This window comes from Oxyura jamaicensis, chromosome 7 (assembly GCF_011077185.1).
Source record: "Oxyura jamaicensis isolate SHBP4307 breed ruddy duck chromosome 7, BPBGC_Ojam_1.0, whole genome shotgun sequence".
In the NCBI taxonomy this organism is placed as follows: Eukaryota; Metazoa; Chordata; class Aves; order Anseriformes; family Anatidae; genus Oxyura; species Oxyura jamaicensis.
Window position 1 is genome coordinate 5,987,253 of NC_048899.1, and position 6,500 is coordinate 5,993,752.

The window sequence follows — 6,500 nt, forward strand, 5'->3', positions numbered from 1 at the left end:
AAAAAAAAAAAAAAAAAAAAAAAAAAAAAAAAAAAAAAAACTTCTGTCTCCCTGTTTTAAGATACTTTTGTTATAAATGAACATAATGGAATAGTAGTTTGGTGTAATATATACTTCTGATAACGTGTGTAACTCTGTATAATTGAGGGAAGCTAATGAATTAGCCTGTAGTATGAAGACTGAACGTTACCTTCTGAAGTAACGTAACAGAGTGTGCTTATACAACTTCAGAAGTCTGAAGATTTGACTAAGGTTTTGTTAAGCACAGAGGTACAAGCTCGCGGCCAGTGAGTGCTCTCTGTACACCATCGGGAGCAATGAGGCCTCCAACACTTATTTCACTTTATCAGATCTTTCTCTTTCCGGTTAGAAATATGAAGTTCAGCATCTGGGCAAAGTATCCATCTCTCTGATGGAAATATTTCATAGCTAAAAGGCATAGCAAAACTGTAAAATGCAGGTAAGGCATTGGTGATGAGCACTGTGCAGCAGAAAAGAAAAAAGCAGTGTCGAAAAGCATGAAAATAAGACCCTTCCAATCTCCAGCCATGACTGAATTTTAACATGAGGTAAGACTGAGACTTCTTGTATTTCATTCTTTTCTCTTCACATATTTTTTTTACCCCAAATTTACTTTTCTTGTATTCCACCCTGATCTATAAATGTTTGGTCCCATTGATAAGAAAGCATTACTGAGCTGTGAAACTGCAGGCAGTGGAAACCATGAACTAAATAAACAGGGCAAATAAAAAGCCTGTTGTAATAACATTCTGGGTGTTGAAGTGTCTTCATGCTCAAGACAACCAAGGAAAATATAAAGCAAGGAAATGAAAAGCATCTCCTTTAAAGAACCTCAACTTTTCTGTGACTGCAGATATTAAAAAAAAAAAAAAAAAAAATCACTACTATAAAGACAATTATCTAGACGGAAATATTCTAAGGAAATTTCTTTTTCTTAATATAATTTTTTCTTTTTCTTGTCTTATACACCAGGAGAACTAACCGGCAGAACACACTGCACTGTTCACCATTGCAACCGCTGACTTGTTGGGAAGAACCATCCCTTGAAATAGATGGTCATGTTGCTTTGATCCAGCAAGTCTTCGGGACACACCTACTCCTGTCTTCAGACACTTGAGTAATCTCACTGAATGCCATCCAGCAAAGACCACTGAGCTACTAGTCAGGGAAGTAACAACTTTTGGCCATCAGGTACTAGCTACTGCAGTTTCAAGTACTGGTATCTTCACAGAGAGGCATTTGTTTTTTTTCAGCGTCCTTGCTTTGATCTTCAGTTACCAAGCAATCTAATATTCATTAGATAGAAAATGCTATTTTCTGTTACTATTGTACTTTCAGGTATTGTACTCCAGGTGAAGGGATGCCATTTTGCTGTAAAACCCCTTGACTTTTATCACTGCTTCAGGGAGCTTGAAAGCCAGATTAAAAAAAAAAAAAAAAAAAAAAAAAAAAGTCAATAAAATAGGCTAGTACATATTTTTGTAACTTTCTCAAGCAATAGGGGAAATAATAACGATCAGGTTTAAAGATTAATTTTGAATGAAATGCTTACAGGCAAATAGATATGAAAGCTGCATTAAATCATGTGCCGCTTGTTTTTAGTATGCTTCACAAGGGGCATGGAATTTTGTAACCAAATCAATTTCTACACCGTATCTTAAGTTCTATTATTTTTATTAATCTATTCAAAAAGGAGTTTGGAAATAACTAAGGCAGCAATTGGATATTGCAGTGTAATCAGATTTCACTTTGATGTTAAAAAAGATGAAGGCTTAAAGACAATTCTTAAACGAATGGGGACAAATAAATTTCCGTATGTATTATGATTGTGGAGATTTTCATGCCTGTATAGCAGAGGAACTACTTATTGTATTTTGTTATCCTAAATTTAGGATCTTCATTTAGTTTGTGTGTCATGTAGATTTACCAAGGAAATAAATTTGCCATTTACAGATAGCTCTGTGCACCTGGAATGACTTACACCCTTCAACCACAGATGCCATTCTGATATCCTTATTCTACTTACACAGCACTTTACTCAGTATGTAATTAACTCAGCAGCATAAAAAATGACCATTTTTTTGCCCTGGATTTGAGTGAATCTTCGGCAGATACAGAAATTATAAATAACAAATTAAGTCTTCCTTGACTTGGTGGGGAAACAGGAGGAAGAGGATATTTTCCGTGACTGTCAGCAAATCTTTCCAAACCAAAAGCAAAAACACTTCCCCTGATGCGTTCCATATATCTGTGATTCTATAATCCATTTTGAATTGTTTCCAGGATCAGAAGACATAGTTTTATCAATTTTATGCTTTCTACTTAGAAAATTAAAATATTTTATTAGGCAATTCTGTAAACATGCTTGCCATTTTAAATACCCACTGTCTTGAACTAAAGCTATGGAATATACTTAACTCCTTAAGGATAGTAATTACATCCAGTCAGTGACAACTTCTCAAAGCTCCCGGAACCCCTACTTAGGACAAATTCCTGTGCTAGCTTTGTAAAAGGGCACAAAAATACCAGCATTCAAGTGCCCCTTTTAAAATCACTGTACAATGAATCCAGAAGGTGAAGTAAACAGTACATCACCTGTACTGCACATTGTTAAATATCCATTTTCGGGGACACACAGAACCCTTAATCCATGCACCCAGATCAAGGGCTGTGTTACGATTATATCTGTATTTATGAAAATAGGCACCCATCACTAAGGCTTTTGGGTGCATTTCCTTTAATAGGGAAGCATAGTTTAGAGCACAAATAACGTGCTGCCAACAATCACTTTTGTCAACAAATGAATTCCTTGAGATCCATTTCTCAGCTACCATAAAAATATCATAAAAAACAAGCATGGTAGAAGTCCTTTGCCAACTGCCACGAAATTATCCTTTAATTGCCTTTTACACTCAATTTATAACCAGGGAAAGCTTAAATGAAGATGAAAACTTTAGACTGTGTCTTGAAGGTCAGGTAACTGATCATGATGAATGGCTAGGAACAGCACCTTGGGGGACAGCCAGCATATACCTGGTGGGTCTTACTTCTACTCCTGGTATTTCCAGTCCCTCCAAACATCTTTTCTTCTGCTTTCAGAGATAAGCTATTACATTGTTCGTCCTTGTCTTGAGCCTCTCCCCTCTGGCTGACTTTGACAACTGAATTTCCATTAACCACAACCGTGGTTGAAGGAAGCCACCCTGCCCCAGTTCCCTCCTCAGTGTCCACGCTTCCCCATCACTCCTGGGCTCCTCTCCATCACAGCCAGCACTGCACCCTCCTGCCCACCCCACACTGAGCTCTGCAGCTCCCCCCGAGAGCCTCAGCAGCAAAATAGTAAAAGCATAAAAACGGCAGATAACATTTTCAGATTGTTTTCCACAGCTCTTCAATTCAATTTTATGTGCTATGTTAGAGACATCTTGTGCCGTTGGTTTTCACCCTCCTTGTCTGATTTTCAAACTTGCAGTAGCTCCCCATGTCACTGAAATGCCCACCTTTTGGCCATTTATTTTTGCTCACTAGATGTACGTAATTCTTCTGCATTGAAAACTCCCTGTATTGATCTGATAGTGCCAGCTCGCATGCCTTCAGCTGCAAAATTATGCTATCTTGAGCGCTATCAGGACAGTCTAATCTGTAAACATACCTCAACAAAAATAAACTCATCTTTTATTTGCCCCCCCACACACCATTTCATGCAAAATTCATAATTTATACTAACTCACTAATCTATTATGCATTTTTACTCTTTTGAGGCTAGAAGAAATTGCATGTCAAATAAAATGTTGAAAGAATGGAAAAAAAGGTCTTTGATTTTTGTGTCTACTGGGGGAATTACAGGAATTATGGCACCCAATTGAAAAAAATACATACTTACAAATATATATGTATATACAAACATGGTAAAAGGTTTTCTTACTTACTACAGCAGCGATTTATAAAGAACCACATTCTATCAACGTGTACATAAAAGTCCATAAAGGCAAGATCAGTTCTTGTTCCTTTAAATAAGTTTCTGCCATTGATTACCTTTATTATTATTATTATTGTCCTGGCTAGAGATTCTAGTATATATGGAGAACAGCAGAAATCTGCATACAATTAAAAGCTCTGTAGTCATATTCTGTCCTAATTTCCCATACATGTCCCTGAAGAGCCTAAGATATATAAATTACAGTATCATCTGGCTAACAATCTTTGGTGGGCATGTTTAATAACATAACCTTCCCAGGATTTAATTAAGCGAGTTCAGAACATGAAAATTAGAAGTAAGGAGCCACTAGAGAAAAATAAATTTAAAGAGTCTCCCTTCATTTTTACACTTTTATGATTTTATTACCTTTACTAAGAATGAGGGAAAAATGCAAACAAAGTAGAGAAACAGTGTTTATCTTAAATCCTACTCTTACTCTTTTACTTCCCAAAACAGAGCAAAAACACTCTGCTTTCAGTGCCATACCCTTTAGAGTATCTTGGTAATGTCTTGAATTTTCAATCCACCATTTTCATGGGTACAATCCATCTAGAAAGAGTAATGTTAAAAATTTCCTTCCTCTCTCCCATAGGGCACAGGGACTGTGTACAAACATGTTTGGCATGATGATACCACCTGAAAGTGGATGAGATTCTACAGAATGTGTAAACACCACAAAACTGGCATTGTACATGTGAAATGTTTTTTTGTTTTGTTCTGTTTTGTTTCTTGCCTACATTCATGTAACACAAGATTAGCAGAAAACTTCTCTTAAACAGTAAATGGATAGTGTAAGCTGGTTAGATAATAATGAACTATACCTTAATATATATATATTTTTATATATGATGGTACATCCTTTTCTTGTAACAGAACGCATGCTGTTTTGGGATTTGAACTATGAAAGAGAAATCTTTTGTTCTGATTTTATATGTGATGATTCTTATGTTTATGATGTCACTTCACCTTACCCAGCCACAGATGACAGCAAAATCTACCTGTAAGGTTTCCCACAGCAAGACTCAGTGGTACAAACAAAATAAAATGCTCTTACATGCATTACCACTTCCTTAATATTAAAAAAAATTACACATGCTCCATTTAATTATCTTCTCTTATCAGTTGCAATTGCTTATATTATCAAATCGTTTATGGGGTTGTTTTTAAAATTATGCATTTTTCCCTACGTTTTATATAGATTTTGTAGGGAAACTGGTATTATAGGTTAAACTTCCTTCAAGCATTGTACAAGCAGATCATCAAGGACAAACAACCAAAAAATATTTTTTTGAGTTGCTGTCAATCATTCTGACATCAAACCTTTCTTAATGCAACATGAGAAAACAAAGCCCAGGTGCCATGGCCCAAAAGAGGCCACTTAGGGTTTTCTCAGTGGGCTGAGTTAGATGGGCCCTGTTGTGAGGGTACCAAAAAAGCTAATGACTCTCCTGGGGCTTGTGCCTAGGTAAAATCCCACAGTGACTTTTATGGAACGCAACAGTCTTTCTCTTTGAACTCTTGAATAAAAGGATTTGTCAAGATTAAGATCATAGCTCAACAAAATGAGAGTAAGGAGGGAACGGTGTGGGGGGAGGAGTGTAGCAAAAATAATCACTAAGAAGAGGATGTAAATGGACTTCCTGAGCACCATACTAATAACTAGGGACCAACAGACTCCATATACTTGGCATGTCATCTTGCATGTTTTCTGAACTTCAAGCTTTCCTTGGGGTACTACTGAATTTCTTGTTGTTGTTCAGTGCTGCTAGAGGCTGCAGCACTTTTGCAATGTGGAGGGCAGCCTTCCTCTCAGACACTTCCAGCATCTACTTTCACCACTGTTAGTTATCCCTCAGGTGACATGCTGATTTCTGGGTACAGATGCATCATCTACTACATACAGACCTTTAACACATACAAAAAACAGTGGGCTTAGAGTTTGAAACTCAGTTAGTTTCTTGAGAAAACAGCTTCAGACCGAGCCTATCACACATGAATTCATACCTTAAAGTGGCTTTCTCATATAAATTACCAAGTGCTTTTTTACGTACAGAGAACCATTAATGTCAACTCCAGTGCATCATGCTGAGATTGACACAGAGGATGAAATGTTCTGCAAAGTTCGGGAGGAAGAAACCCTTTTCAAAGAGTCACATCAGTACTGAGGCTTAACTGATAAGACTTTGTAAAATGATGAAACAAGCCAGAACAAATAGGTCTGGGAAAACATTGTGTAGAAGTCTTTATAAATCCCTTGAGGCAAATTTTACAAATCGGCTTTAAAGTTTTTGTACCGTATCTTCTTTCTTTCCTATCCCATGTTCTATCTCTACAACATATTAGCACAAAACTCTTCTCCTAGACAGCACTTCTGATTATTGAAGGAGATATTGCCATCTGTACAAAGAGAAAAATCTTTCAAACACGTGGAATCTCCATTTTTATATAAGCAAACTAAAAAGCCCTTGATAAAAAAAAAAAAAAAAAAAAAAAAAAAAAA

General features: G+C 36.5%; 1 protein-coding gene and 1 long non-coding RNA gene across 3 annotated transcripts in view; one reads left to right on the forward strand and one right to left on the reverse strand.

Annotated features, from left to right (window-relative positions):
* The window catches only part of LOC118169823, a 3,478-nt gene extending 2,005 nt beyond the window's left edge, over positions 1-1,473 (forward strand). The window contains exon 3 of one of the 2 annotated variants that reach the window (XR_004752295.1): positions 351-1,473. This is a non-coding gene — a long non-coding RNA (uncharacterized LOC118169823). The remainder of the gene's footprint in view (positions 1-350) is intronic. The other variant, XR_004752294.1, reaches the window with a different exon arrangement.
* ZNF804A (zinc finger protein 804A) overlaps positions 1-6,500 on the reverse strand; it is a 213,772-nt gene that overhangs the window by 198,950 nt on the left and 8,322 nt on the right. The gene's annotated exons all lie outside the window — the stretch shown is intronic.